This window comes from Dioscorea cayenensis, chromosome 20, assembly GCF_009730915.1.
Source record: "Dioscorea cayenensis subsp. rotundata cultivar TDr96_F1 chromosome 20, TDr96_F1_v2_PseudoChromosome.rev07_lg8_w22 25.fasta, whole genome shotgun sequence".
NCBI lineage: Eukaryota > Viridiplantae > Streptophyta > Magnoliopsida > Dioscoreales > Dioscoreaceae > Dioscorea > Dioscorea cayenensis.
The window spans coordinates 17,206,142-17,212,835 of NC_052490.1; the positions used below are offsets into that span (position 1 = coordinate 17,206,142).

The 6,694-nt window shown below is 34.3% G+C and overlaps 1 long non-coding RNA gene across 2 annotated transcripts; it reads left to right on the forward strand.

Annotated features, from left to right (window-relative positions):
• Positions 1-1,091: 1,091 nt before the first annotated feature.
• On the forward strand, positions 1,092-3,265 carry LOC120251875. 2 transcript variants are annotated; one of them, XR_005533513.1, is made up of 4 exons: positions 1,092-1,163; positions 1,794-1,869; positions 2,195-2,469; positions 3,005-3,265. It is a non-coding gene; the product is annotated as an uncharacterized LOC120251875 (long non-coding RNA). The 2 variants fall into 2 exon arrangements; XR_005533512.1 differs by having other exon boundaries at positions 2,240-2,469.
• Positions 3,266-6,694: the final 3,429 nt, after the last annotated feature.

Sequence of the window (6,694 nt, forward strand, 5' to 3'; positions counted from 1 at the left end):
TGAGGATACTTGTATTAAGGCATTTATTTGTATTATACATTCTTATTATTAATAGGGATTTATTTTGATGTTCATATAAATCTTGTGATGAAATTTTTAATTAGTTTTGAACATCATAGTTCATATGTATTAAGTTAAACCTTCTACTCTTTGTGGGATAAAGAGGAGGGCACTAGAAGGGTTTGGTACTTATACACTTAAATAGTTTGCAAATCAGAGAATCTTTAATTGGGTGTTAAAAGTTGGTAAGGATTTGTGTGACATATACTTTGACAAAGAGGGCTAGTTGAACACTCTGTAATAGTCGGAGCATATGTCATAAATACTTCACTGAGATTGGTGTATTTGAACATGACTCGCAACAATCCAATCACATGGGTTTTACTCTTTGATAGTCAATGATTGGGATTATTGGTTATGATCATATGAGTGGACCTTAGACCTAAAGTATCATAATCACAACGTTCTTGTGACGTCTAGTCTATTACTAGAGTCTTTAGGCTCAGTTTACCTTTTGGAAGGGTCGACCTCAAAGTGCGGCTATGTCGAGCAAGTAGCAGTTATGAATGATCACCAAGAAGAAATTTGTTCTCTTGAAAGTAAACGAGTTAGTATCCTATGTGATTATAAATATGTGAGATTAGAAGACCATCACCAAGGCAGTCAAACTAATTATGTGGGCATGAAGGATAGTTTGGTAATATTACTCTACTATAGTTATTTGCATATGATTAATGTGATACTTGGCTTGTCACTCTCCTTCATGTTTGCTCTTCCTTGGCCATTAGGAGGGTAGAGGGTTTCCACGTCATTTATTTAATTAGGGTCATTTTAGTAATTAACACCCAAGCTTATTCACCAATGTCTTTTCTTGAATGTACAAGGGCATTGTTGTCTTTTGACAATAGCTTATTCACTCTAGTCTTTGTTTCATATGCATGAGGGTAACTTAGTCATTTCTTGAAGTCCATGGTATTTTGGTTTATATATTAAAGTTATAAGGGAAAAGGGTCATTTCCCCTTAAAACCATATCCATTGCTATAAATGTAAGGTTCCTTAGAGGCTAAGCTTCTCATTCATCTCTTAACTCTTCTCTTCTTCATTCCAATGGTTGGCCCTCTCTTCTTCTTGCCAAATTTTGTTTGGTTTGAATATTTAGAAGGTAATTATCCATTCCTTTGATTTATTTGGTTAAGGTATGCATCTTCTATGTTGTGCTTTGTGCTTTTTAGCTCTTGAAATGGTTATTCAACTCTCATGCTTTTCCTTGGAAAGTTGTCCTTAAAATCTTTTTAATTGTTTGGCTTTTTGAAAATTGTTTGAGTTGTGAATCCCTTGTATTGCACTCTTGTATCCATGGAATTAGTATTCCTTTGAATTCCATAAGTTTTGATGGCATTTATGTAGAGTTTTGGTGTGGAAAAGAAGGGTGTTTAAGAGCTCAAAATGATTCCATAGATTTGTTGATTCATGTGTCTTTTAGTTGGCAATTGTATAGTTGTGAGAACTTAGTATCTTTCCCTTGGATTGATGATGAGTTTGGTCTCGGTACTGTAGCAATGTCTAATGTTACTGTAGCACCGGTGAGTTCTCCTTGTTTTCTTGGTTTCTTTTGGCTTAGAGGGAAGCCTAGAACCTTTGGAATTCTTAAGAAATCCCTAGTCTTAGTTTTGAACTAACCTTTGACCTTGTTGAGGTTTGTTTTGCGTGCTTAATCTTAGGGTTTTCCTTAGTGTTTCTTTGGCTTACTCTTTTCTTGTTTGTGTGTATGTGTGTGGTCGTGGTTGGTTAGGTGGTGAGGGTTCAGCTCGAGGCAAGGAATTAGAGGAGAAGTAACACTCTCGTGGACTATACTCACCTAAAGTTTGGTGAGTGGATTATTAAGCATGACCCTATGGGAAAATTACCAATATCTATATGCTTTTATACTCTATCTTACTTAATGAGATTATCATTGGTTTCATAATTAATTTTGAGATATTTATTGCTTTGGAAATGAGTTTATGGCTTGATGCTTCTTTTATGCAAAGTTTTGTGTTCAAAGGAAAGAATTTCCACGTTGTATCTTGTGTTGGATTTTGTAATTTGTGTTAAAAGCTTGAGTTTTGCTTGTGGTTTTATCATTTGCTTATGGAAATGGTTGAGGTATTGTTGTTGTGGGTTATTGTGTTGGCAATTTTACTCTGTGTGTAGTTGGGCTTATTGTTGAGTTTGTATGGTGATACCCTACTGCAATAGGCGGTCTCCAAGGCTAGTCTTTTGAGGTGGCGCGGTAGACCGGCTGATTACTACGAGGGTCAATTTAGAAGGGAGAGTATAATCCTAACTAGATATTCATCGGGTAGCCAGAGTCACCAACCGGTGAATCGATGGGTCAACGTCAAGGGCATGAGTAAGTTGATGGCTCTGGACCTAGCCATGGCCACGGCGAAGGCTTGCGAGATGTTTTCTAGACTACTTTATGCTGGGTGAGTGTTGGGTGTTGCTTTATGCTTGGTTTGAGATTGGTTTCCATTGAGTTTATTTGCAGTATCATCTCGAATTGGTTATGAGCGAGTAAAGCCCAGCTATCGCTCTTAGGAGGGCAGTCTCCCATAAATTCAATTTCGCACTAGTATTATAATTACTTATTTTGAAACTCATGTTGTTTAGTTGTTATACCTGTATTTTGGAACTATTTTAGTTTATGTGTTTTATAGTGAAAGATTAGCTTGAAGTGAACTCGTTTTCATATTTATTTTGAGCCCTATGTTTGGTATTTTGTGAATTTGATGTTGTAAAACCCTACTTGAGGTAAAAAGCTTTCATGACTCTAGCTTTTATTAGTTTGTTTTTGAGATTACTACTATGTGTAGTTATCTTCTAAACTAGTTATGTTATTAGTAATGTATTATTATTTTGGTGGTTTATGATTGTTATTATTTTGGTATATTTCTGTTAGAGTTGTGCTAACCTCCCCTCACTAAGTAATGTTAGTTGCTCACCCCTCTTTCTTCTTCCCAGCCTTTTGTAGGTAGTAGGTGTGGTTGTGTGGCAAAGTGTTGAGCATTTGCTACTGTTCTATCTTCTATGTATCTTTTTAGTTAATGTATGTTTCTTTTTGTCATGGACAGGTTGTTTAACTTATGGATCCACTAGGGTGTAGCAAACCTTGTTGCATGGTTTTGTTTCTAAATAACTCTTAAACTCATGTGTATCAGCATTTACTGCTGTTGTTAATGTTGATTACCTGTGCATTTGTAAACCTCTATATTTTTCAATACATTGCGGTCATTGTTACTGTTATTACTTCCGCTCTATATCATTGTGCTTCTTCGCTCTTTATCTGTGATAGATGTTGGTGTTTCTAGGTTGTTGGTTAGCCTTACGGCGCCCTGAGAGTTGAGTGGCAGAGTGTCCCTCCTCGGGATCTTCACGGCGGTTGTCGCGTCCTGTGGGCCCGTGGGTTGGGGCGTGACAATTAAGTTCAGTGAGTTTGACAATTACCATAGATCTCACTCAATTAGGATACAAGAACGAAGGGTTTATACACATATGGTAATCATAATTTGAAAGGTTCGTAATGATCTACTGATTTGTGTTCAATTGGGCTATGACGTGGGGCCACGTAGCTGACTAGGTGTCACCCTCATCCTTTGGTATCCTCTCATTGCCAATCGAAATGAACTTAGGGTGTCATGCTTAAAAGATTAAGAATCGGTCTCGTTTTGAGTGTAGGGATAAAATTGTCTATTTACAATTTCATTTCATGGGATGGGAGAAATTGTAAATTGGTCTAGGGTTTTTGTCTTAAGTTTAAATTTTGATTAAAATTTGATGGAGTCGAATAATTAACCAAAATTATAAGGACTTAAAAACAAAATTGATTTTAGTCACATTCAGATTCATATTACTAATAGAACTTCATATGATAATATTTATCATGTTATAAAGTTTCATATTTCATAATTGAATATTGTTTATCATGTTTTATGAAGTATTTATAATTATGATTCCTCCCTAACCCTAGTGGATATCAATTAATTCTCTGGTGAGAAAATCCCCAATCTCTCTCTTCCTTTCTAACCCTAGCCACTATTTGGAGGAGTAGAGGAGATTGTTTCTCAATTCTGATGTGTGGTCTATAAGAATAGCTCTTTCATTCAGCGCTATAAGATCTAAGACAATCTGAGGACAAATTCAGCATATCAAAGGAAAGGTTTTGGAACATCTAGGTCTTTTAATTAAATTAGGGTGTTCATAAAAACAATTAGATCATATAGCATATTTATTCTTGCTTCCACATGCCTCTGATAATGTTATTTAATTTTGTGATATTTCCTAACATAGGTCTATATGGGCCCGTAGAATGGCTGGCGTCCTCATTAGGATGCACTAAATGGCTATAAGTGATGTGTCATTTTTTCCTCGGCATACCTGTAAATAAATCGATTAACTGAAGATTAGTTTAATAACATTTAAAGGCAATAAAATATCACAATAAATGTAAATAAATCAACAATTACCAATTTAGATCATATGATTATTTAATTGCTCATATCAGCTTTTTAGTAAAGACTCATCTGCGACTGTAATGTTCACCAATATCTAAAAATTATGTATCATTCAGATCATCTACATCATCTTGACTCAGCCGTAGATGCGTATCTTCATCAAAAAATAACACATCCAAATTTTGCGATGAATAAGCTTCAATAAAATCCATGGTATCTTCATCACTCTTACCCATATCATATAAGAGGTTTCAAATATACTAGTATACACCATCCACCTTTATTTTGATCATTAACATAAAATATCATTTGTGCCTCAAAAGATTTAATGTATAGCTCGTCATCCTCATGTTACCAACTATGTATAGGTCATGTAAAATTGATCGAAGTGAAACCTAATCTGTCTGTTTTTATACCTCTATGGTGAGTCATGATAGCCCATACACATTTGAACAATATCACCATAAATATTTCTTTGTAATTAAACTCAATGATGTCAACCAATTTTCCATAATATGGTACACCTCCATACCGTATTAACATCACTAGTGCTTGAGTACCTCATTGTTCTAAATGTGTCGAAAACTCCACTATTTTGTGTGTGTAATCCTCTCTTGCATTCCAAAGTATGAAACTTGTACCCATTAACATTGCATGTTGTAAGAGTTATTAGCAAACTTTTATTAGGATCTTGAAACCTATCACAATCTCGGTTGATCTAAAAACAAATTTAAATTACTTGGATGTATAATCTCAAATAAAATTCATTATAGCAATAAAGATCTTACATAGTTGATTTGCAAACATTGATTGAACTCTCTATGAACCATCTTATCTACCTCAATAGAATTCCTGCTTTGAGTCCTTAATTATCTTTTTCCAACAATCCTAAATTCCCTATGATTTTTAACTTGATAGTTTAATCACCAATTCAATTTTAGTAGTGTATAAACACATGTTTAATAATACTCATTGAAGATAAGAATCAATTGTAGGGAAATTTATTAGTACATGCTGATGGACTTGCATTCTCTCAATGAATGTCAAACCAAACCATGTAAAAGCACCAACTGGTTTTCCAACATACAGAAATAATTCTGCAATAAGAGCATTTGGATGTTGAGGAATGATAGGTTCATCGTCAACACATCTAGGTTAATTCTATATCGTCTCGATATTGTCTAAATATCTTAACCAAAATGTAATAACTTCTTGTGCAATATAACCCTCTGCAATAGATCTTCTGGTCATGCTTTTTTTGCGCATGTATGACTTTAACAATCCCAAGTACTTGCTAAATCATATGGTTAATAGGTATAAAACATTTATATATTATTAATTACAAATAAACTAATTAATCTTTAGTTACCTTTCTATTGGATACATCCAATGATAATAAACTGGACCTCTGAGTTTAGCTTCATCAAACAAATGAACGACCAAATGCATCATCAATGTGAAAAATGATGGTGGAAAAACCATATCCATGTGGCATAACATCAGTACAGTTTGACTTTGCAATTTATCCAATTCAGTAACACTCATTGCTTTGTTGCATATTTGTCAAAAAAATGTACATAATTCAATCAATATTGTAGATACATTATTATCAAGCCTTACACACATCTCCAGTGGAAGAAACTACTATACTAGTATATAACTATCATAACTTTTCAATGTCCCCGCAATTTTAAGACTATCAGCATCAATGCATCATGAAATGTTACTTGCACAACCATCTAGCACACAAATATTCTTTTAAGTATCTAAAAATAACTTGCTTCCTTCCTTGTTCATAGTGTAGACTGCTGGAGCAAACTTTCCATTATCATCTGACCATAAATCCAGTTTACAATACATATCTTTCAAATCCTTGCGTGCATTAAGATGATCTTTTGAGTAAGAACTATCATTTTAACAATGTGAAGAGTAGATTATCACATACATTCTTCTCTATATGCATCACATCTAGATTATGATGCAATAAGTTATATTCCCAATGCATAAGCTTAAATAATATGCCTTTCTTCTTCCATTGTTGTGCCTCATCTCGAGAAGTATTTGCACATCTTCTTTTCCCTTTATATTGATTATCCACAGACCGACCGAATGTGACATTAATATCTATAATATCCTGAAATGTTTCTCTGCCTAATAGTAATTGCGGAGGACTACGTAGTCCTTGGTCTCCATTAAATCT